The 26,475-nt window shown below is 33.8% G+C and overlaps 1 long non-coding RNA gene across 1 annotated transcript in view; it reads right to left on the minus strand.

Annotated features, from left to right (window-relative positions):
- Nucleotides 1-12,560: 12,560 nt before the first annotated feature.
- Nucleotides 12,561-26,475, minus strand: part of LOC128999182 (uncharacterized) — a 63,637-nt gene continuing 49,722 nt past the window's right edge. Inside the window, exon 3 of the long non-coding RNA XR_008491245.1 lies at nucleotides 12,561-12,672. This is a non-coding gene — a long non-coding RNA (uncharacterized LOC128999182). The remainder of the gene's footprint in view (nucleotides 12,673-26,475) is intronic.

Raw genomic sequence — 26,475 nt, forward strand, 5'->3', positions numbered from 1 at the left:
TTCTACCTATTTGATAAAAATATTCCTATTTCATATTACATCTTAAACAATCACAACTGAAAATTCATACGGGACAGATAATGAATTGTTTCATACTTAAGTATTATTTAATGTTATACTAAGTTTTATTTTATTTTATGTTTTTATCCTATTCCCACAGAATCACTTAGAAAATCTACTCTTTATTCTGTGCTATTATTAAGCAAAATCCAATGTCAGCCTAAAAATGTGCTTGGCCTAGAAATGGATTTTTAACCCTAATTGCCTAGACATACTTTTGAACCTGTTTAAATCCACACTAAATCGAGTTACCGATGTTTTTTTTTTTTAGGGAGAGGAGTGAAAATGCTTTTACGTCTGTAGTGTGAGACCTATGACTTTATCAGACTACTCACTGAAAACCCCCTCTACTCTGTTGGACACAGACCTGGAAATTGTTTGTCACATTACTTCAAGTCAGGCCAACATGTGACCTAAGCCCTCAGGGCTCTCACCGTATCTGGCATTTAGATTATTTATGACCTACACCACATCCCGGTCAAGGTCGAGGTTATTGGCGCGAAGAATACCCTGAATGTAATGTGAACACAGGTCCAATTGTCCTCACCGGGTCATCATGTCCACCGACAGCAGTCCTACTAACTGTTGAGCCTCCAGGCGGGGCCTTTTCCAATGCTGGCGGTGGAAAAAAGTTCTTGAAAAAATGTTTCACGTCATCGGGAATGCCTGGGCGTTATATGCAATCGGGTGACACGGCTTTGCCCATCCTGAACAGGTACGACCGGAAAAGCCGTGACCCGTCAGAAATTGGGTGAGGTAGAAGTCCACATCTCTGCACCGCCGATCAATCCAAGGTTAGACTTCCTGTATCCGTCGCCTGGTCCAGCGTTCCCGTGTCTCCTGTTCCCAGCTCTCCTGCCGCAGTTGGTAGGTGCGGGTGCGTTCCCCTGTTCGTGCCTGGTCCTCCCCACGGCGCTGATAAATTGCCTTCCTCTCTGCCGCCAAAATTTTGACGAGGAAGACTCCAGCAACCACCAGGAAAGCGGGTAAGAGAAGAAACCACAAGTCCAGGACCTGACTAGGGTTCTGTGTGCATGTCGTGTGCATGTAGGGGATTAATTTAATCCCCTAATTCCTGGAACCTATGTAATTTAAAAATATTCCAATAATTTTCGTCTGTAATATTTTCTTGATTAAAAATTAATTGTACACTCCTTGTTAGATAACTGAATGCATTGCGTTGAATAAAATAAACGGAAAGTAAATAAAAGAAACGTCTTATAACACTTAAAACATATATTTACGCTTATACTGTTACTCACAAGACGGTAAATATACAAAAAAGGTGGTAAGTGGTGATCGATTTCGATTGGACACTCCAATCTTCATCAGACCCAATAGGCGAATGATAAGAAATATGTTTTAAGTGTTATAAGACGTTTCTTTTATTTACTTTCCGTAAATTTAATAACACGTACAATGCTGATCAAGAAGTTATTTAGTAAAATAAAATAAAATAAATTCTTAAAAAATGATCTTTTTGATGAACTGTGAATTATAACAAAGAAAACAATAAATAAAACAGACGTCAATTAAAATAATTACAAATGCAAATGTCAACATAGAGAAAACAAGTAATTATGGAACTATGGCAAAGAGTGTCAAACACCACTATTGATAGACCTAGGGAATGCATTATTGCAATTTACGACTACCTTTATCACAAGTATATAAAATCAAAACGCAAGAGTGAAAGCCTTGAAGCTGTAAGTACTTCATATATTCATATGTAACATACCAAAGCTGTAAGTACATTCCAACCACCGTTCCACCAATAACAAGTCTGAGTTGGCATGTTCTGCTCCTAGTTCCCACACAACAAACAGTCGCGACAATGCCAGACCGATAAATAACAATTAATTGATAAGTATGTGAAGTTAATTCGGATGGGCGCCTGTCGGATGGACAATTATAGGCACAGGTAGCCGCTCTAATCATAAGGGCTCTCTGTCCATGTTTTTGTCGGTTTTCGCACATACGCGGCAAACCGCCGCGAGCGGTTGTGCAAAAACTTTCCCCTAAAACACAAGGTTTGCGTGCCCTAAACCTCGGGCCCAATAAAGTTTTATGGGATTCCCTACTACCTATGTTTTCAGGGGTTGTTGTCTGTCAAATATGGTAGAAGAAAAAACAATTCAATGCGACAGAAGGAAAAAAGACTCATTGTAGTGACTTTATACATTCAACTGTTACATTGTTTGAGAACTACGATCGTTGCAATGGATATTCTGTATTTTTCTCGAATTACTTGCTTATTACAAAAGCCAAAATATACAATCTGTTTACCAAGTAAATCACACAATATTTTTAGTGGTAACATGATGATCATGTTAACTTAGATGAGCTTAGACATGTGGCATATTTTGTTTATCATTAATTTGACATTGCAATACATTTTATTAGCAAATCTGTTCAACAAACGACACCCGCTAAATCATTTGTAGTTAAGTAACTAAGATATTAAAACTTAAATGTTAAAATTTCTAATACTGATGATAATCCAACATAACATTAATGTGTGATAAAAATTGATTACATTTATTCAGTGCGTAGCAAACTTAACCTTTGAAATAATGTTCCTAGAGAAATATTTACAATACTTAAGTAGGTGAATAGCTGGAACCACATGATATAGTACGTAAAAATTAAGCTGCACAAATATGTATACGGGATCACTATTTGTCTATCTGCCATTATTTCTGGTTTTAAATTACATAATATTTTTTAACTATATCTTGAAGCGTGAAAAACAATACATTCTCTTTATAGGTAAAGCACAACTAACGGAGAAGACCTGTAACTGTATAGAGGAATTCATGTACAGCATAACGAATATGTATTGGTGTTGTATATTGTCTATTGAAATACTTTAGATTATAAATGTTGCATGTAAAAACACATACTGTACAATTATATTTTATAAACATTAGATTCAGAATAATGATTTGACACATGAAATGTTTACCACAATGCGTTGTACAAGTTTTAGTTGGGTAATTCTTCTTTAAGTAAAATCACTCTAAATCATATGTACACAAACAACTAGGCAAATGGACTATTTTATTATTTATTATTTTTGTACCTAAAAATTGAATATGTAAATGCTTTGTGTTACAGGTTTAGTTTTTCTATTAAATTTGTTTGGTCGGCTTTTATTTGACTGGTGTGTAGGCATATTGGCAAGAACCAGCTTTCCCAGGAAAATACTCTTTAATAAATACTACGTTAGCTTAAAATATCATACAGAAAACCTAACCATCACTGGTAATTAACGTATCATCAACCATTGGCCATCATAAAATTTTACTCAATATCTTAAATAACGTATAAAATAATAAAACTACATTAACGCGTAAACTTCCATTTTATTGACGTAATTAGGGCGATAACATAAATTACGTTACTAAATTAACTATTAAATGTATTTTATATCCATTCCTACATAGGTAACTCGTGCCGTTGAGGGTGGAGGCCGTCAAAGTCTAAATCGTTCGTACTGCCAAACCTTGGGGTCATGGTGGACAGCAAGCTTAGCTGGCGGGATCAGATCTTCCGTACGTCCAGGACCTGACTAGGGTTCTGTGTGCATGTCGTGTATAGAGAATTTTGCTTTTGCATTTCAATATAGGTGTCTTAGGAAGTGTTTTCCACTCGGGTGTCAAGTTCGCACCTGGTACGTTTTCGAGCTATGACGTCATCAAAATGGCGGCCATTGATTTTTTTAAATCGTATATTTCGCAAACTATTTGTCGGATCGGAATGAACTTTTTTTTGTTTGAAAGATAATTTTAAATGCTACCTGTTTTACATTTACACATTTGTTGTATGTTTAGTATATTCTTCGTAATTTTGCAAAAACCTGTATTTTTAAATATTTTTGAGTTATTTTTGTTTGTAACGTTTTATTGATACAATTTATCAAAAACCACCAATGAAAAAAGTTGTAGAACATTTAAAAAGCTTTACAAAAATACCAAATTCGATATGTTTTACTCAAAAGATTACGCCAAGAAACTAGATAAATCTCATAAAAACACCTATTTTGGCACAAAAACGCCTATTAGTCCGGCATCTAGGGCAGTTCGCAAGTCTTATAAAGACAGTTTCGCCATTCAATGTTGATGTATGTGTCTAAATAAGTGTTTTCAACTCGGGTGTCACGTCTGCACCCATTGCAGTTTCCGGTTATGACGTCATTAAAATGGCGGAAAGGGCTATATTAAAAATAACGATATTTTACATACCATGTATCGGATCGGAATGAACTTTTTTTTTGTTTGAAAGATAAGTTTACATGCTATCTTTCTTACATTTACACTTTTGTTTTATGTTTAGTACATATTTCGTAATTTTTCAAAAACCTATATTTTTAAACATTTTTGTGTTATTTTTGTCGATAACGTTTTATTGATACAATATATCAGAAATAACTTTAAGACAAAGTTGTAGCACGTTAAAAGAGCTTTACAAAAGTACCAAATTCGATATGCTTTACTCAAAAGATCACGTCAAGAAACTAGAAAATCGTACAAAACAACCTAATTTTGCGCAAAAACGCATATAAATCCGACATCGATGGCTGTGTACGAGTCATATATAGACAGTTTTACCATTCAATGTTGATGTATGTGTCTAAAGAAGTGTTTTTAACTCGGGTGTCACGTCTGGACCCACTGCAGTTTCCGGTTATGATGTCTTTAAAATTGCTACATGTTACGATTTCACCAGCTATTTTACTTAAAATAAGACCATTACCCTCTTTTATGCAAATAAAAGCACAACAAATCAATGTAATTAGTCCATAGGAATGTTTCCACTATATAAATACCCCCGGTGCAGCAATCCTATCGACTAAGCGAATTTCCATTTGCCTGGATTGATTTTCAATTAATCTATTAAATTAACATTGTATTAACAACTCAAACAATGTTAATTTAAAAGGGGATTTTGTTTTAGGCCTACCGCCAAATAGCAGATGTTGAATGTAAAATTTCCATACATCCTGTCTGATCTAATAATAGCAGGCCAATTTAACATTACTAGCCCCTAATAAAACGACTGTAAGGTTATGGATATTTCTTGATAAAATTTCCTTTCATCTGTAATGTAGCACATTGTATTCAACACACTTTCCACTATGAGGTTTTTAATAAATAGCTAGACCCAAAATGTTTCGTGTAGGATAGTTACATATATGTTATTGTAAATTATTGTTGTGTTTGTTATGACTTTTAAATGGCGTTAATTGGTTGGTCTGATTTTGATCTTTTGAGGGAATTTTACCTACTTTAAGCTAAAAGTAGATCAACCAAAAATATAAGTATCATAACTATAGTAAAGGACAATAGGCCTACTTTCCAAATATGATGTTCTTTTGGCAACTGTGCGTTCCAGTATTTGGAAGAAATTGATTGATGAAAACCACTTTAAACTAAATTAACCAATTCCCATAAGTTTCCCCTTTTGAACAAATTTCAAGACAGGTAAATATTCCTGGAGATATTCCCTTTTTTTAGTTTCTTCCCACTGTGAATGGGAGCGTGTCCATTCTTTATACACGACTTGGTCATACAGTGCTGCGACTTACGTAAAGCCAACTAAAAAGACAAAACTGTGGAAAGGCTGCAAGCAAACCTATGGCAACATGTCACCTAAGGTCCAACATATATATTAACATATATATTATTATAGTCATGTGAGTGTATTGAAGGTTAGGAAGACGTTTACGTATTTCCCACCCACATAATATAGTTATATTCTTTTTTTTATTGGGGCAAAACATTGCATAATATTTAAAAATAAAATTTAAAATGTTTTTGCAAATGATTTATTTCAGTACAGTGATGTATTACTTTTTTACTTTCACTTATGACATAACTGATATGTAGTATTAGGAAAACAAAAATAAAATTTTATCTGAAAATCAATGTCTAATGTTGAGATTACACTTGGATTGTTTTCGTTCTTTCTACTTCTCTTCATTGACAAGAGTAGATTGTACAATGTATCTTCTACTTTTGCATAGGACTAACCAAAGTAATTGAGTTCAATTTTTAATGTTATATCCTGTAATAGTAATATATTGTGACTATTTTACAATATATATAAAATTTTTATTTATATCCCACTTAAATGTATTGGCGGCAATTTTGATAAATACACTTTTCAAGTATTCTTCATGTGCTATTTGGAATTTCCTTTTGTTATAAGGAATATTTTCAGACATTTTACTGTAATACCACATAATCAGAAAAGAAACAAAAAACTTATATCAAAGTCAAACAAAATCTCAACTTATAGTAGCATACAAGACTACCCAAGGGTCAATTGTCACTTGGGCGTAAGAATGTTGCAAACACGTCATTCATAAACAATACTTTTCAACGAACCACCTGAGTTATCAGAATGTCAAATGTTTTATTACATACATCATGACCAGTAAGTAAATCACAACATTTTCATCATGTAATCTGGTACAAGAGATATGTATTCTCAATCGATTTATTTTCATACTTTTTAAAAATAGGTTTGGTATTGTCCATGACATTATAATTAAGTCCAAACATAAACATCCACGATCGGTTTGAACAACTTACGGTTTAGCTGTGTAGTGATAAGAACCATTATGGGTCAGATTAGTAAACAATTCGTTTCTTTTGAAATTCACTGCATTTTCTAATTATTATCAATGATACAGATAAAAACATTGAACTGCAGTACATTTTTAAGTTGTCGATTCATTATATTGAACATTGTATCTGGAAAACCCTTTAGCAATGGTTACTCAATGGGCAGGAAAATAAACTAGCCCAGTGAGAAACCGATAAGACATGTACAATATTCCAAAAGTTTGTGGTTTTGATTTTATATAAACATTGTCTAATTCACTTTTTTATTTGAGAGAATTCCCATGTAATTATTTTAATTTGTAACACCTAATACTAGTTATGATAAAATAAATCATATAAGTTTAGTAATCAAGAGTTTTGTGTTTATTCATGAATTTTCCTTAAATTATACATTATATAGGGCGGTCATAAATTGTCGTAGACATTTTAAGATTCAATAAATAAATAACCAAGCAACATAGAAACATGGTAATTGTTTAATTAAATATAAAATTTAAAACAGTTTTATACAGTAACTGCAAAAATATAATAATAAAAATGTCAGCAATTATGAAAAGTAGTTATAAAATTACTTACACCATTTTAATTACTTAAAACCACCTACACTGTTATTGTAAGATAGGTTTCTTTTGATTTTAAAACCATTTAGAATATATACTGGACACTTCCCAGTGGTTCGAACTGTCTGTACCACCATTTTATAGAATTGTTACACGGAGAATTAAGACCATACTCTAAACGAAGCCTTCTTCAAAACGTTATTTTAGATTTGCTTTCATGACACCAAAGCCTTTGCCTTTTATTGCACACTAGTAATTTTGTTACAAGTCAGTTTAAGGTTTGATTCGCGAAATGTCATACACAGCTGGTGTAGAAAGGTCCATTGTTGGCCAGCTGACTAGGCCACAACACAAGTCATTGAAAAACACACAACTTACACTCAAAGCTCACAGGTGATTTTACACACTTTTTATAACCACTTTTTATAATTACTGACATTTATATATATATTTTTTTCATTCTATTTTGGATCTTCACCTCCAAAGAAACCTAACTTACAACAACAGTTTAGGTTATTTTAAAGTAATTATATAACTACTTTTCATAATTCCTAACATAATTAAGAAAAAAAATAGTAGAGATAGAGCGGCCAAACTTGGAAAAAGCTACTGAGCATGAAACATCTTTTACCCATAATGTTCAGTGTTACACTATGTTCTCAGACGAATAGCCCGCTGGGACTCAGAAGGAAATATTAAACCTAATCATAAGTTGATTTGATATGTTTATAAAAATTAAGATTAGAATATCGATCGAATCTGATCATAGTCGTAATATCTTTAAGTGTTGCCGACTTATTTTTCAAGAGTACACGGATTACGTGCATAATAAAAGCACGCTGCTTTGTGTTGTTTGGTTGGAATACTGGTCTCCACCAAAGTAAAAACTGTGCACCAAAGTAAGTCTGTCTGTACTATAATCTGTGCAAGGAAGCCCACTTTGTTGGGTGACTGTAGGAAAATATGTATTGAATTTTTAATATGGGACGGTAACTATAAGTCAGAAAAACATCTTTAGAGTGGCCATAAGTTGATATGCACATCAAATTAAGGGCCTTTATGAGTATAATTCAAGAACTCAAACGAAACCCCGATTAGAAATGACAGCCGTTGAAAGCCATCTTGAATATTAGAACTTTGATGATAACAACGTGTTGTAATAAATTTCAAGTTCAAGAAATCTTTGAACAGCAGCCATTTTTTACTTGAACGGCTGCCAGAAAGCGTTGTTCATACTCCCTGGCGAAGTACAACAACACAACGATGATTTCACAGCCTCATTGTTAATTATATGTTTAATTGTAATTTCGTAAAATATAGTATCTGTAGTCAATTGTTTTTATTTTTTTAATAAAACCATCGATTCATAATGAGATAAAAGCTGAAGAATCGACAATAAGGTAATAAGTTTACAAATGCTAACCCCATAATAGTTTTCAGCTGTTTAAAGATACGATTTTGCTAATTGAGACGAAATAAATTATTAACTTTGTAAGTGAAATAAAATGCTATATTAATGTTAGATTTTATGATTGAGTAGAAACAAAGCTGTCATGCTTTGTATTGCTTTGTTGTCATGTATTGTCGATTAACGAATAAAAATTAATTTTGTCACATTACACACCAACAATCGTTACGCCTTAAAACTTATTAACATAGTTTTAACCAACTATCCTTTATAATTGTCAGTTATAAGTCAATTTAATAGATAAATTAGGAGACATAAATTCATTAGGCTGATTATCAGTTAATTTAACATATGGTAACTTATTAATAAAGGAAAGATTTTTTTTTAATGTTCAACGAATTCGATTTACATCTATCTATGTTTTTTAAGTAAGGTAAAGAGGATTTTAACAATTGTTTAAAACTTCACGGACTTTACCGCATCTTTCCTTGATTAAGGTAAGATGTTTCTAATGACGTGTTTGTGTTCAAAATGGACTTTTTCTTTTTTTAAGTTGCACCAACCGTCAAATTTAGTCAAATTGATAGTCCCAACCAGGGAACGGTTTAGAGAAAGGTTTTTTGATGTCCACAGTCCCGCAAACTCGTAGTTGTTAAGATGAAATGCTGTACAGACATACAAGCGACACCTGGCTCAATTTCAAATTGGTTTGTTATGGTGGGGGTATTTTGTAAAACATACTTTTAATGTACACATCACATGCATTTTAACATTTGTGTAGTTTTAAGTTGCTGATTACTCATGAAGAATATCGTTGCTTTATGAATGAGAAACGGGATTTCAAAAAAATCTAAATTCAGTCGAAAAAATGTTTTTGTCAGCAATATTTGACACAACATTTTTAAATATTAATACCGATCTTAAACAACTTCAAGAGTTAGCTCAAAACTCAATTATATAAGCTTCTATCTGGTTTGAATCTAATGGCTTCCTCTTAAATAAAGATAAAACTCAAAAAATTGTTTTTCGCCTTAGACCGTGTGAATTAAAAATATGTTTGATGGCTATGTAGACAACGTGAAATTTCTTGGTATTTATCTGAATAAGACTCTTTCCTGGGGACCTCATATTGATTACATAATTTCTAAGCTTTTAAGGGTAATTTGTCTTATGACTAAACCAATACATTGTATAGATCAAAATTATATTAAAACAGCCTACTTTGCTTATTTTTAATCCATTTCTAGATACAATATTATATTTTACGGCAATTACTGTATTTGATGACTTTGTCAATGCTAACTGTTTTACGACAATAAAAGAATTTATAGTCTTACAAAAGAAGTTGGTTAGAATTATGTCATATGAACCCCAACAGGAACACTGTAAACCCCTGTTCATTCAGCTACAAATTTCAACAGTGATTAACATTTATTTATTTGACTCTGTATCATACGTTCTAAAAAATCCCAACTTAATCAAAAAAATATCTCATGTTCATAATAGAAGGAATAAAAGCGTTAATACCATAGATTTTTTCAGACTGTCTAAAACTCTTAAAAGCCATATTGTAATCTCACTAAAAATATACAACAAGCTAATACATTTAATACGAAAATATCCTGAAAACACTTTTAAAACAAAATTCTACAGATGGCTTTTGAACAACCCATTCTATTCTCTAAATGAATTTTTTGAAATGTCTGGTATTAATTTTTAAGTAGAGTTAGTGAATTGACCAAATTACTGTTGGATTTTGTTGGTTATGCGGATTAATCACTTCCATTATTTTCAAAGCCGCAAATTTTTCTTAAGAACAAGATTACCTATTCAATTGTAATATTTAAAATGTGTATTGTAAAATGTCTCATTTTATGTAGTTAGTTGTATTGTATCTTACTGTATTTATTAACTGACTATGCTATAAACCTTAGCAGTTGTATGACTTTGTCAATAATTTGTGAAAATTCTAAGGACAATAAACACTTTTCATTTTATTTCACATTTCATTGTATTTCAAATTAATTCAAAAATATAAAATTGTTGTCCCAAATACTTAATTTTATTTAATTGCATTGACATTTTTCTTTGATGAGAACGGACACATATTTGGTTAAATAATTAAAATGAAATATCCATATTACGTAATAATTTATACTTTGATTTTAATTCAAACACAAAGCTCTTTTAGGTATTGTTTGTTCAGTATTAGGGTAAAATAACACCTAAGCTTATCACTTTTCAATTTTTTTAAATTTTTTTTAATTGTAATACTCACATAAAGTAGGCCCTAGACATAAAACTTAATGTGTGGTTACATTACTTATCCATACAGTGTACAGTACTTTCAACAAGTGGTTCCAATCACGTTTTAGAAGCACAATCTTCTTACCTGTTCAAAACAATTGGTAACTATATTTATATTGCCCCACATACATTCTTTATATAATTCATATTTTTTAAACCTATATTTACAATGATACATTTTATTGACAACTTTGGTAAATCCACCTCACATTAGCATTATATACATATATATTTATGAGTAATGAACACCAATTGGTTGGATTTCAATCAGTTTCTATTATATTCATAAATGTATTATACGTATAAGAGTCCGCTACGAACTATCCAATCCTTCTAGCATTAGTTTCTTTTATTTTAGCTTTCATTTGCTTAGCTGAGTGCAATATTTTACTTCACTACAGTCCGTGTGAATCTTAATGTATAAAATGACAATGGATAAATTAAAATCCCCAACGCAAATCTTAGGGTTTTACTCATAAAATGATTTAGTTAGAAAATATGTAATGTTCAAACTTTAAAAGTTATTGAAATTGATATGCGTATATACTCTGTCGAAATTTGAGCATCGACTTAACATTTTTTACTATTATAAACATATTAGTTTGAAGTTTTTTTAAAGGTGTGTGTTTTATTGGCAGAAGACATTTTAGTTAGCAAAACAAAACAACAAGTGATATTAAAGTGTTTTTGTTCTGAACCGTAATTTTGATGGACCAAGGATTCTTCAAACAACGTGTGCACGAATACCACTAATTTATTGAAAGAAGGAAATCAAACAGCAAGTGTCCAATACCTTTTCCAAAGCTAAATATTCTTAAAGAAGTCACAAACTTGGTTTAAATATACTAGGCATACACACTATACTACAGAAAAGATCCAACAACTATGTAATTTATTTACCTTTAAGAAATTCAAAAAAAGACAATTGGAATACAAAAATTAAAATACGTGCATTTGGATTGATCAAAATTATATTGGCATTAGCAGATTTTTAGATTTAATTGTGTTTTCCCGAAAATATTTTGTGTAATTATTAATATTTTAATACACTTACGTGTGCTTAAGTTTTTGAAGCCATTTATAGTTCTAAATACAGCTGAATTACTGTACAGTTAACATACTATCGAGACGCTGTTAACCTAAACCACCCCAGCACTTGCGATCATAAGCTTCAATAGCTTAAATGCAATTTCGATTCTAAATTTGTTTTAGATGATCTATTATTCTTCATGTTTAAAAACAAGTTATATGTATTCCCACTAGTTATTGTCAAAGTCTTTGCAATCGGTAATTATGTTTTACTCGTTGTCACATACTTTTATTCTATTGAATTTCAAATCAATACGATTTTAAAACCCTAAAACTAGGATTTGTTTGCTAACTGATAGAAGACAGCGCGACGTCTAACCTTATTTCATCTCGTCTACAGCTCAGATAACACTTGAAGAACCATTTCACTCGATACTAGGGCAACGGTAAGCCATACTTCACGTTTGACAAGGTAAATGATAGAATATCAAACCGACCCTTCCAATGTTTGGACCAAAACAAAAACTAAGGGACGTGGGATAAAGTACTCAAGCATTAGGAGCGTTTATTTCGAAAATAATTGTTCGGATTGAAGTGGTGTGGGGTCTGCAGACGAACTGAGGCCCTTAATAACACCTTGCACCCAGCTTTGGACTCGCCGGTCGCCATCTTGCCAACCCTGAAACAAAACAGTAATATTAGACTGGCTGGTTTATAACCCTTCAGAATATTATTACCTTTGATGGCAAGTTTTATTTATTACCGAGTTATTGTCCTGTCTCCAGTGACTTACCGAACATATAGAGCAGCTGATGTGATTGGTAGTCTTAACGTTAGAACTTAGGGCCGATTAATACGCTAAATAATGCCACAGTCACAGTTTAAATATAGGCTTTCCGACAAAAATATGTGGAATATGTATTACGGATATCTACAATATAGTGAAAGGAGAGTGTTATATTAGATATGCATGTTGCTCGCCTTACTAAAATTGGTAAAAGACACTTTTACGGCCAAACGATTTCATCTGACGGTAGTGAAATAGATTAGGTTGTATACATCAAGTTTTAAACAATATTTCAGTTATTACAGTGTAATATTTTTTTACTTCTTTACAAATGTAATGTTACCATCACGAATAAATAATCTATTAAAGGTTTATTTGAGTCAACTTGAGATTTTCTTTGTTAAAAAATGATTGAGAGATTTTCCTAATACACTAAGCTACTTAGCTATAAAATACCAATTACCATGTTAGGCGCCCTTTATGGCGCTCCCTTCTTAGTAATACGTACAATTTAGGTTGATGAAAATTATGGTAAAATATAAATTATATTAATATAGACAAATTGCAAATTAATCAAAATTTATGTAGCTAACTTATAGCGCATTGAAACTATTATAAATAGTAAACGTATCAAAAACCTAACCTCTCTTCCTTCACTGGTTCAATGCAGTAATTTGGAGTTGACGAAAAATTGGGACATAAAATTACAGATTACAGCACAAAACTACGGTGGTGATAGACCTTAAAAATGTATAAACACAAATATGTGTTTATGAGGAAAACAATCTGGTATTAATGCTAGGCCTTTATCAACTACAAAATTGTGAAATCTAATTCTGATGGATATGACATAAATTTAATATAAAATCCTTAAATTTTACATGGATTATTTTGTGACGTTTAAAGCAGCAAATATGAGAGAAACGCACAACATGTAATTCATTATTAGATATACATTAATTGTATGCTCAACGTAATGAGACCGATTGCCGCCTTTCACAAACCCATGTTATGTTACCCTAGTTGTTGTGTAGGGAAGGGAAATACACGGGCACATTAGAGATTTAAAGCGTTTTAATTGTGAGTTTTAGTTACAATTACGTTATTAGCTGTCTCATATTGACGTATTTAACATTAATCCTGTAAAACAATTGAAATTAAACAAAAATGCATTAAGTGTTTCAGAGTTTTAGAGTTTGAAAATGTTGGTGTGTGTGTGTTATAAAAAAATACAATTTGATAAAATAATCAGTAGAATTCAAAATCGGTACCAGTATACTTTTTTGAACGATTATGATTAATAACAAAACATTGTAATTATGAGTATGGTTGTTATTCTCTTATGTTAGAGAAGGGAAAGTGTATATACAGGGTGAATCAGTCTACCCGTGCACATACTTTAACAAGATATACACCCGATTCGCTTGTGTAACTCACTGACTCACTGATCAGATATACAAACGTTTACCCGCTTATAGAATAGCTAGGGATAAGAAATTTTTTTGGAGTTCCATCTCAGTCCCAAACCACCCAGAAAATCCCAAAAAATCACATTTTCAAATTACAAGCCCACCCCCAAAAGGTTTCCTTAAATCTCCCTTTTTTTTAGAAAAAATACGTTTTTTTAAACGGCTATAGCTAAAAAATGGTAAGGGCTAGTAAAGATTTTAATGAATTGTCATGGTCATGAATTGAATTTTCTACAAGACTCGCAAATCGCACTCCTTCACCCTCAAAAACACCCTAATTCTAAAATTTGTAGAATGCCTTGGATTTCGACGTGTTTTTAATTTTCAAAATTACTTTTCGGAAATATATTTATATTTTTAATGATCCTAAAATTGAGAGAAAAGTGCCTAAGGCAACATTTTAAAATTGTAACCGACTAAAAAAATTTAAATGGCATATTTTGTATAAAAAGGACGTTTTTGAACGTTTGTTGGGACAAACCGTAGTGCACGGGAGGTCTTATTCACCCTTTATATTATTACATATTTTAAGTTGCTTGTTAAGTTTATCGAAAGAGTAAATAGATGTAATCGACCAGAGTCCCTGAAGTGTAGCCCCTGCTTTAATATAAAATTAATAAATAACATGTATTTAATTTTCAAACGTTTTTTAATACTAAAATTAAAAATGTGTCAAAAACAACAGAATTTATTGTACTATGCTTAGTTTATTTTTCATAAAGATAATGCTAATAAATATGTAAATCCAGGTTAATTTTTTTACTGGGTGAAGTATACAAGAAATTGATACGTGAGCGATTAAAGCAGCAAGTATAAAGTTTCAGTAACATGCGGATAAAGTGTGAGGATTGGCAATAATTAAGACATTAAATAATATAAATAACAATAACGAGATTATTGAATGTTATTGGATAATGAACGGTATGGCGTGCGGCGAGGCGGGAAACCGCTGATCGTAGTTGGTGGACGACTAGCTCTACTTAAAAAAATGAAAATATACAGATAAGTAATGGCGGTGGGTCACGAAATGAGTAGTGCCAGGTCGGGGTAAGGGGGGAGTGAGTGGGCCGGGGAATTAAAACAGCTCTCCCAATGTCCCGACATAACTGAGTGCCAAAAACTGGATTTATAGACTAATAAATTACTTTCAAGCAGAGCACATATAAATCAACGTCCAGCGTATGCGAGCGGACTCCGATACATGGATACAGTTACGAATTACATTCGTGGTATTATCAGCATCTTTCTGTCGTGGGCGGTATGACCAATCATTGTTGTCGAAATACATGTGTAGAAAGTTGTGAAATGACTTGTTCAGAATTAGGTACGAAAATTGGAAAGTAAAATGCGATATCTTAAATATACCTAATAGCCACTGTATTTCAATGTATTGATGTCCACAAATACAGGTATGTATTTAGCGTATTTGTGTGTGTGACTTTTATCGGATCGTCGTTATATACATTTCAGTATAATCTTATTAATTTTCTTCTTTGTAAATTGTGGTGTAATGTACAAAAGTAGGAATAGTAAATCCTAAGGTCTATAAAGAAAATAAACCGAATAGAACCACCCTTTTTAGACGTTTACATTGATAAAGTTTTGGATAGTTAGAAAACCTAATGTCACAGTTTATTTTAGTTTTGAATTCAAATAGCCCTCTTAGGTGTTACGTGTTACTTATCTGGTTATATAAAAATACAAATAAAAGGTCTATAGTTTTATTGTAGACACCAACAAATCTAATGTAATTTTCCATCATGAAACATAATTACTTAATGAAATCTATGAAACTCGAATTCTAGATTAAATGCTTTATTAAAAACTGGTACAACTTATTCCATACGTTTCCTTCTTTTCAATGAAATATTTGATATAAATTAGTACACATTTTGTATTATTGTTTAAAGAAATTCCGTAACAGAAAAGAACAATCCTAAAGCCCAATCGCAGCACCTAAGATAGTTTCGTTTAGGATTTAATTATGAAGGGTTCTATATATATCGGTGGCAACGATTTATGAAGAATCTTTTTAATGAAAGATTCTGTAATGTTGAGCATTAAAAAATATGTTTAGTATAAAAAGGTTCTGTTATGTCGATTATTAAAAAAATTTATCTATTTTTTACATTTCCAACTGCGCGTTTATACCAGAAGAATTGTCTAAAAAGGGCTACTACAGTCAATTTTATTCATCAGTAGTACATTTGGGTTGCGATTATCCGAATCCATAAAAAAACTCCCACAACGTTGCAATGATGTTTCTGAAACACATTAACTAGAAAAATCAGCTGTTTTTGTAACAACACAAATTGAACATGAAGGTTGTCACTATCGAGGTGGTTGTGGCAGATTGCAGCGCGTGCAACGCCACCAAAGTGCAGTCGACGTGTCCACATGTCCTTGTCAAGATCAGCAAAAACTCGACTAAATTATTGCATGTGTTTTACATTACTGATTTATCGTGCCTCTGATACCACCTGTTTCATTCTACCCACGCAACGTCACCGCGGGTTCCATGATTAAAAATTATTGCGATAACATGTCGCAGAATACATTCGTGATTCGTTTATTCTATCTCGTTCTTATTCCGGGTTAGAATAACGTAAATTGCGCCAATTGTTTGTAGAGACCTTAGATACAGCTTAGTTGATCGTATAAATCAAAGTTATATCCCATTGTTATTTATATAAAAGTAGCTTTTTAATTTAACGACATGATCGGCATGTGAATAGTTAGTCATCACTAAAAAGTCAGGAAGACAAAGCAAAACGTGCTTTTTATAACATCCCTTGACAAAAGCCTAAGCCAACAATAGTTTGGCTACAACCATATGTCGTGGCATAATATAATGCCTTTTCTGTGAATATACCTGATATTTAATATGGATTCGTAAAGAGTTATAAAAAATGTTAGTTCGAAAACTCAACTGTAAAAAACTCTGCTAAAAAATAATAAACAATGGAAAAAATTGAGTAGATACAAGAAGTTTCGTTATTTTAAAAAAAATCCCCAATGACGTCCTCATATTGTATATTACTATTTTATTTATTTTGTTTTAATTATTAAAAATCACTACTCATAACTTCTAAGAGAGGTTATGTTTTCGTTTTAACCTCTCATTGACACTGACAGTGATGCAACGAAACATTGTACCAAACCACGAATTGCATCACTCTACAATTAAATTGGCCTGAACAGCTGATTTAGTCGAAGTTCGAATCATTACAATTTTACCTCTTCTCTCCTCCTCCTTCTCTCAATCCTTGAACCTCATTGGTCCGTTACCCGTGTTGTTATGAGTAAAACTATGATGTTATGAAAGTAAACAATGCTGTTATGTGACACTTTTCAATTCTAAGAAATGAACTGAAAAGGCAACATTAAAAAAAACTGTCGTAGGTAAAATACATTAAACATAAGATGAAGGAAACTAGGTACAATCATCCAACCAAATTCACTTAATATAACATTTCTAAGTGAAAAGTCATCACAATTGTGAAGTGTAAGATGAGAATTAGTCGAAAGAATCCACTGTAAAATAAATATTTATGGGTTTGTACTTAAAAATCTTTATATGAAGTAGAAATAAAGTTTACATTTTAAAGAAATTGAACTACTTTTTTTATGTAAAGTATCTCATATTCAAACGACACTTTAAACAAAATGTTTAGTTGAGTAATATAGACACCACATTAAGTCTTTAGTGTTTAATATATATAGTAAAACCAGTGATAGTAGTGTATTTTTATCAGTACACTAGCCCTTGATTGTTAAAAAAATACTAATACAGTAGATAGATTTGTATTCAAACATTATATATTAGAAGGGTTTCATAAACATGAAAAACTATCTTAATAAAAATAAATAATGGTTTGTCAAACTTTGATAAGTTTTAACAAAATATAGCTGAGAGGAAATGATTTCTAAGGAAGTAAAACATATCTTAACATTTCAATGACAATTTATCCATTTAACCTGGCCTGGATTGGACCATTGGTCCACTTTTACACCAGACCAGCCTTAAACAAACTGTACAATAGAGAAGCAGGCCGTGAGTTGAATGTGAGGTGGCGGGGAGACCGTCTTCAGCATTGCCCTACACCCAAATATCTTGGTGCCATACTGGACCGCACACTGACAATTAAGGCGCATTGTATTGCGACAAGAGGTAAAGTCTCAGCGACGAATAATATCATCATGAAGCTCACCAGCAGATGCTGGGGTGCTAACCCTAATGTCCACAGAACCTCAGCTTTAGCGCTCAGTGTGTCGGCGGTGTACGCTGCAACAGTATGGAATGCATCGTCACATGCAAAAAAGGTTGACATTGCAGTCAATGACATGTCTCGGATTGTAACTGGGTGTTTGAAACCAACCCCAGAACACAAACTCTATCCTATCATACGGATCGCCCCTCCATCAATCCGACGTGATGTCGCTGCCGACGCAGAAAGGACCAAGCAAACGCAAGAGACAGACCCTCGTCACCCATTACACGGCCACCAACCTGCAGAGCGACGGCTTCGGTCCAGAAAGAGCTTTTTATCACGGACACGAGTCCTGGATGGATAACTCTCAAGCAATCGGGTGGCAAGGTGGGAGGCCACGTTGACTAACCCTCCCATACCAGCCAGGGAGGAACTGGCTCCTGGTGGAGGCCTTCATTACACGGTGTGGAAGACCCTAAATCGAATCAGGGTCGAAGGACCAAAATGCAAGATAAACATGAAGAAATTGGGTCTCTTACCAGACGAAGAAAACATCTTGTGTGCTGCTGTTCAGGATCCTGGCCATCTGCTGATCTGTCCACGCCTAGACCAGTCTTGCACATTAGATTATCTTTTACAAGCGAATGACAAAACCAAATCGGTAGCTAATTTTTGAAAAAGCGAAGTCTGATTTCCGGACACGGAAAGTAAGCAACAATCTGTACATACAAAAGTTACATATCAGTTGTGGCTGGACAACTTAACTTTACCTTATAACTAAATGAATAAACTAAAAAACGAAATTAAATAGTGTTATAAATATCTATACTATTTATAGTCTTCGAGTACCTATAATCGTCGGTTTACATTTTTCCGTGATCAGTACACCATCTATACAAAGTTCACAAATCTGCATTTACCATCCGTATATTATTATTTAAATTGCTTGCAACACAATGAACATACAACGAGTGAGAGAATGATAGTGAGAGAGTCTTTGATGAAACTTTGGATATAGTTTTGCATATCACGTAGCCATAAATATTTAGTACATTGTTGATGTCCTTAAAATGGGTTTGCTATCTCAAACAGTATATGACAAAATAGTGAATATTTTGGTCACAGGATTTGATACGTTTTACAATTTATGCTAAGCCGTACATTAAACAATGCATATGTAATGAATGAAAGCTAAATCATTTTTCACACAACCAACTATTAATTAGAGTTAATCAGTATTTTTACTCTAAACAAATGTGTACAAATCATTGTTCAAAACAGGTATTTGAAAATCATTCGTACTAATCGGTATTAAGTAATTTATTTTCGGATCAGAACAAAATTGTTTACATTAAAACTGTAAGGAGTCAATTTAAAAGAACAAAATGGTGTTACGGTTGGCATCCCAAGTGATCACTCACAACTCGATTTACAAGGCAATCAAGCATATCGCAGTATTTATGTGATATGAGCTGTCATGCTGGCCCCATGTACGGGGATTTAGTGTTTATTGGAAAATATCACATTTATCATCTATATTGTACATCAAATAATTACACGTCTCGTAAAAATAGAATTTTATTTTTTCATATGGATAAAGATATAATCTTCAAGGGTGCCAAACCCATTAAGAAACTTAAAATTAGTTCTCAAGCCCATAATAAATTGTAGCGTTACAAACTGACAAAATTGTTTAAAGTTAAATTTCAGTAAGATGCGTTGTGCAAGAATCGCCGTATGGAAAGGTTATTTAACCAAATACATTTGAAGCTTCAGCATAATCGAATGTTCATACAAATAGGATTATAGTAAAAGGCATTTTACGTTTAAATTAATGACTAATATAAACACCACTATGAGAATAATTGTAACTGAGATTACGGCTATACTTTCTCACAGAGGAATTTACTAATTACCACAATAAATTATTATATTATAATGTATTTGTAATAATAAAATAGCATGATTATGTTAAGTGAATACTGAAATTAATCAATAATAGCGTAATACAATTTTTAACTTAGAAAAAATATTTACAAATATATTAGTCAAAATTATTACTAGTCAATCGACTCATATAATTTATTGATGTGTATATACAGGGTGCGGTATAAAAACCAATCTATTTTATGCAGCGGACTGTTCAGCGACAGGTCGTCTGTCGGAGTGGTGGGGGTAGCCTCGTTGGAAAGCCTACACGATGCCATTATCTGTTTGTTGTCATAGACATTGTTCAAAGTCTTCATGAAAGTTATTTTATTGCTCACTAAGGTGAATAATTAAAACACTTAATAGATAATATATATACGTATACAACACTTCCTCCTTTAAAACATTATTGATTAGGATTAATTAAATTGACATGATGAAATATTATATATACAACAGACATAGAGCTGTGGTCACCTGAGAAACGTGCGTTTGTTATCGAGCCGAATTTAGATAGTAATGATTCAGTAATTGCAACTCAGCGGCAGTTACGTGCATTCTTTTAATTAGGGCGACATGGATTATGTCAAGAAGCACAATCATATGGTGGGTTACCAACCTTTAGAACAACGGTTTCTGCATTCAAAAAGAAGCTGACAAGCCGTCCAAAGCAGATCGGACGCCAGACAACTAACATTCGATAAGAGTTCGTGCTGCTTTGGAAAACAGTCCTCGTAGGCCCGCCCGAAAACTAGCATCTGCTTTGAACATGTCTGACCGCTCGGTTACACTAATTTTGAGGTTCGATCTTAATTCTTATCCCTTCAGATTAATTGTATTAATCTGTGTTTTGTTGATTATCCATACAGATAATCGTGACGGAACCTCTCCGTGCCGACCTAATTTAAAGAATGCATGCAAATGCCGCTAAGCTGCAATCACTGAATCATTACTTTTTTTAAACACCTCTTTAACAAATACACTTAAATCAGGTGACCACTGCTCTATGACTACAGATAATGGCATCGTCTAGCCTTTCCAACGAGCCTACCCCCACTACTTTCAGACGACCTGTCGCTGAACAGTGCGCTGCATAAAATAGATCGGTTTTATGCCGCACTCTGTATATTTCAAGGATTTTAAGGTAGACTTCAGATACAGTGATGATTATAAGAATGTCTGGTTTACCTCCTACACTGTAGTTTAATGTCTGTTAATTAAATATTTTTTAACATGGCGTTTAAAAGTGCAATGTTGCTTTCTTTATCTGATATGGAATATTCAATTACAACAATGCTCACAATAACAGAAATAATTGGAACCTATATGATTAATTAAAACAAAAACAAATTTAGTTTTAATTATAGGTTTTGTGACATCCATTAAATACAGTTTTTATTTTATATTTTTGCTTACAACATGTCACATTCATCTCTATTAATACAAAATTAAACGCAGATTTAAATCCAGGAAAGGGGAAAAATTATAAAATTAAATAAATCTGTGTGTACATAAATTACTTAAATTATACGTTGTAAGGTTTTATCTTTATGAGGCACATTTATGTCCTTTAAATGTAAAGGATATACATGATGTGTCCGTATAATCTGTAGTAGCCAGTTACCAAATTTAATTATATTGGTGTAGCTTTGTTTTCTAACCTCATAATAGTAAATCACAGTAATGTAAACTTAATCGACAGAAACGTGTTATTTTATATACAAAAAGGTATTACAAATAACTATTAGTCCCTCCCACACATCCTAGGGTGTTTGGTAGCTCGAGGGCAGATAGGTCCACACAGGATCGCGGCATTATACATATTATCTAAAAGCCATATTATCTAAGTGTCGGTGGGATTTGAACCTTGTACCTCGGAGATCGAAGCCCTACGTTCTACCACTAGACGAGCTTGCCCCCTAATTTGACAACAGACCATTCACCTACTGTGCACTGTATACTGTAAAGTAAAGATTATCAGCATAGGAATGTTTGGAGTCAGATAATGTCTTGATACCTCCATCGTTGGATAATACGTCATCTATATTCATCCAGCCTTCCAAATTAAAATTGATTTTTATACGCAATATGAGTCGGCGTCCTCCACCATATTATTGATTTTCTCCCTCCTGCGGTCAGAGCGTTTATCACGGTTGTTAATAATATTTTGACATCTATCTCATTGGTTCACTGATGAATAAATATTGAGTTTGAATAAACTCACATCTGGGGTAGCTAATAACTAGCAAATACTCTCCGTTAAATCATGTATAATGAATACACGAGATTTATTGAGCCGGTCTCGCTGTCGGACGATGCAAAATGTTATCTATTGGACTTCATTTTAATGCCACGGGCGGTGTTACGTTTTAAAAGAAATAAATTACACTCAATTGTTTAAGTTCCTTAGTGTCATTTGAGGTAAATTGGACAGAGCTAATTTAGTTATGAAATTAAACAGTTTTACTGTACTTGAAGCTGTAAATTCTTTGTACAAAATGTATTTACGTATGTTTGAAAATGCTTTGGATTTTGGTTGGGCATACAAAGGTTAAGTAAGGTTTAACATTTTTCAAAGTTAGGTAATTTATAAGTAATATGATATTCTTGGATCAAATATGGTACACTACACTGATGGACTGTACTGGCGAAGTCTGTGTAGGAAACCAGGAGGAACCTCGATAGAATTGGAAAGGAAATAAGAAAGTTTATTTATTTTGAACTGGTTTTATAGCAAGGCATTGAATTTTAGGCAGAAGGCATTGTAGTGGTGACATTGCACTTACCATTATTTAGATCAAATGTACCCAACATTCCGTGTCTGGTTGCTCCATAAGGTTGTTACAAATACATTTCGTATTTTAGGATAATCAAAAGAATCCAGATTTTATATTATAACTTAAATTTAGTGCCTCGCATATGTAGAACACACACATATATATATATATAAATTTGGGCGTGCGTTATAAAAAATAAAATGCCTACTAAACAACTAAACAATTTTCTAGGAAATAAATTCAGACAGTCCAAATTCAACCAAGGGTACTTTGCATAGTAAAAACTATCATTGTCCTTAGCAACTCTTTTCGAAAATCTCATAGAAAATTTTTCAGTTGATGATAACTTCACAGTTGTGTGCTTTTACGTGGAAAAATCGTGGTTTTTTCACAGTCGACAAATTTGACAAAACCAATCCTACGTTTCCAAGACATTGTTTTTTTCAAACAACAGTGTTGTTTCGATCGTAAGTCTAGATTTACTTTTATAATTTAGTGAAGAACTTTAAACCGACGTGAGAACTTGACAAAGCCAGAACTGTCAAGCTATGTTCTGCTTGGTCTTAGTGATCCAATGTCTCCCTGTAGGATCTCTATGGGTCTAGTGCGGTCTTAGTCATCCAATGTCTCCCTGTAGGATCTCTATGTGTCTAGTGCGGTCTTAGTCAACCAATGTCCCTCTGCAGGATCTCTATGGGTCTAGTGCGGTCTTAGTGATCCAATGTCTCTCTGTAGGATCTCTATGGGTCTAGTGCGGTCTTAGTCATCCAATGTCTCCCTGTAGGATCTCTATGTGTCTAGTGCGGTCTTAGTCAACCAATGTCCCTCTGCAGGATCTCTATGGGTCTAGTGCGGTCTTAGTCATCCAATGTCTCTCTGTAGGATCTCTATGGGTCTAGTGCGGTCTTAGTCATCCAAGGTCTCTCTGTAGGATCTCTACGGGTCTAGTGCGGTCTTAGTCATCCAATGTCTCTCTGTAGGATCTCTATGTGTATAGTGCGGTCTTAGTCAACCAATGTCTCTCTGTAGGATTTCTATGGGTCTAGTGCGGTCTTAGTCAACCAATGTCCCTCTGTAGGATCTCTATGTGTCTAGTGCGGTCTTAGTCACCTAATGTCTCTCTGTAGGATCTCTATGGGTCTAGTGTGGTCTTAGTCAACCAATGTCCCTCTGCAGGATCTCTATGGGTCTAGTGCGGTCTTAGTCATCCAATGTCTCTCTGTAGGATCTCTATGTGTATAGTGCGGTCTTAGTCATCCAATGTCTCTCTGTAGGATCTCTATGTGTATAGAGCGGTCTTAGTCAACCAATGTCCCTCTGCAGGATCTCTATGGGTCTAGTGCGGTCTTAGTCATCCAATGTCTCTCTGTAGGATCTCTATGTGTATTGTGCGGTCTTAGTCAACCAATGTCCCTCTGCAGGATCTCTATGGGTCTAGTGCGGTCTTAGTCAACCAATGTCTCTCTGTAGGATCTCTATGGGTCTAGTGCGGTCTTAGTCATCCAATGTCCCTCTGTAGGATCTCTATGTGTCTAGTGCGGTCTTAGTCACCTAATGTCTCTCTGTAGGATCTCTATGTGTATAGTGCGGTCTTAGTCATCCAATGTCTCTCTGTAGGATCTCTATGGGTCTAGTGCGGTCTTAGTCAACCAATGTCCCTCTGCAGGATCTCTATGGGTCTAGTGCGGTCTTAGTTATCCAATGTCTCTCTGTAGGATCTCTATGTGTATAGTGCGGTCTTAGTCATCCAATGTCTCTCTGTAGGATCTCTATGTGTATAGTGCGGTCTTAGTCATCCAATGTCTCTCTGTAGGATCTCTATGTGTATAGTGCGGTCTTAGTCACCCAATGTCTCCCTGTAGGATCTCTATGGGTCTAGTGCGGTCTTAGTCACCGAATGTCTTTCTATAGGAACTCTATGGGCATAGTGCGGTCTTAGTCATCCAATGTCTCCCTGTAGGATGTCTATGGGTCTAGTGCGGTCTTAGTCACCCAATGTCTCCCTGTAGGATCTCTATGGGTCTAGTGCGGTCTTAGTCACTCAATTTCTCTCTGTAGGATCTCTATGGGTCTAGTGCGGTCTTAGTCACCCAATGTCTCTCTGTAGGATCTCTATGGGTCTAGTGCGGTCTTAGTCACCCAATGTCTCCCTGTAAGATCTCTATGGGTCTAGTGCGGTCTTAGTCACCCAATGTCTCTCTGTAGGATCTCTATAGGTCTAGTGCGGTCTTAGTCATCCAATGTCTCCCTGTAGGATCTCTATGGGTAACGTACATAAATTCTTCACACACCGCGTAGAGAGAGGTCGCGTCGATTCATCACTGTTTATAGCTTAACACAATTTATGCTTTTGGTACGAGATGTAGGGTAGAGGAAGGCCACGATTGGCTGATTACTCGGGGGCGGGGCCCGGGAACCGACCACGTTGATAAAACAGAATGATTAATTTTAACGAGAAAGAGAGACGGGGAGACCCGACCGGCGGTGCACGGGCCATAACTCAGGAAAGCGGCAACGAGTCGACCGCCGATGATCGAGTATCAAAGGGTAAATTCACCATAAATAAAATTTACATTGCATTACATTAGCCGCGAATAAAGATTACCACCTCACTAAAATAAGGATTGACTGGGAAAATATATGGAAGGCGTAGTCCCGCTTACGTGACTTCAGGCTCATTAAAAACAATCCCCTTTATAAGGTACACGATATTTTCGTACACAATAGAAAGCTTGTTTATCAACGTTTCAAGGCTAACTTGCGCAGGTTTATTATTTTAAAACTATAAAAAACTTGTCTGATAAAATTAAGATATTTTAAAGGTTTGGTTAGTATTGATGAGAAATTTTGTGTCACAAATTTTAAAGTTGGTTATCTCGAGTAGGATCTCGTGTATGACGAAAAATAACTATTTTTTGTGATCATATTCGTGCACTTTAGTCTTTGTTATCTACGATTCTTTTTGCTAAGCATGTTGTTTTTCTTAACAGACAGCACCCACACAAACATATACATTAGTAGTTGAAATGTCAGGATTACAATACAATACGAAAGGACCAGTAGAATAATACATTCATTAATTGAATTATTAAATCAGCTATTGAAACAACTATATTCGTATTTTTCGCTGCATATATGATTCAAAATTCAAATGTTGCAATCCAATCAAATGTATCATTTTTTGTTTTCAATCTGTTATTCAAACTAAATATTGTCAATTTGTACCTCCTAATTTCATCCAATCAAATTAGAAATTCTAACATATACGAGTAATTTCATTTCTTCTGGTTTGAACCGTTTCGAATATTC

Source organism: Macrosteles quadrilineatus, unplaced genomic scaffold (assembly GCF_028750875.1).
Source record: "Macrosteles quadrilineatus isolate MER2022 unplaced genomic scaffold, UCM_ALF_1.0 Scaffold_7__1_contigs__length_78375512, whole genome shotgun sequence".
Taxonomy (NCBI): Eukaryota; Metazoa; Arthropoda; class Insecta; order Hemiptera; family Cicadellidae; genus Macrosteles; species Macrosteles quadrilineatus.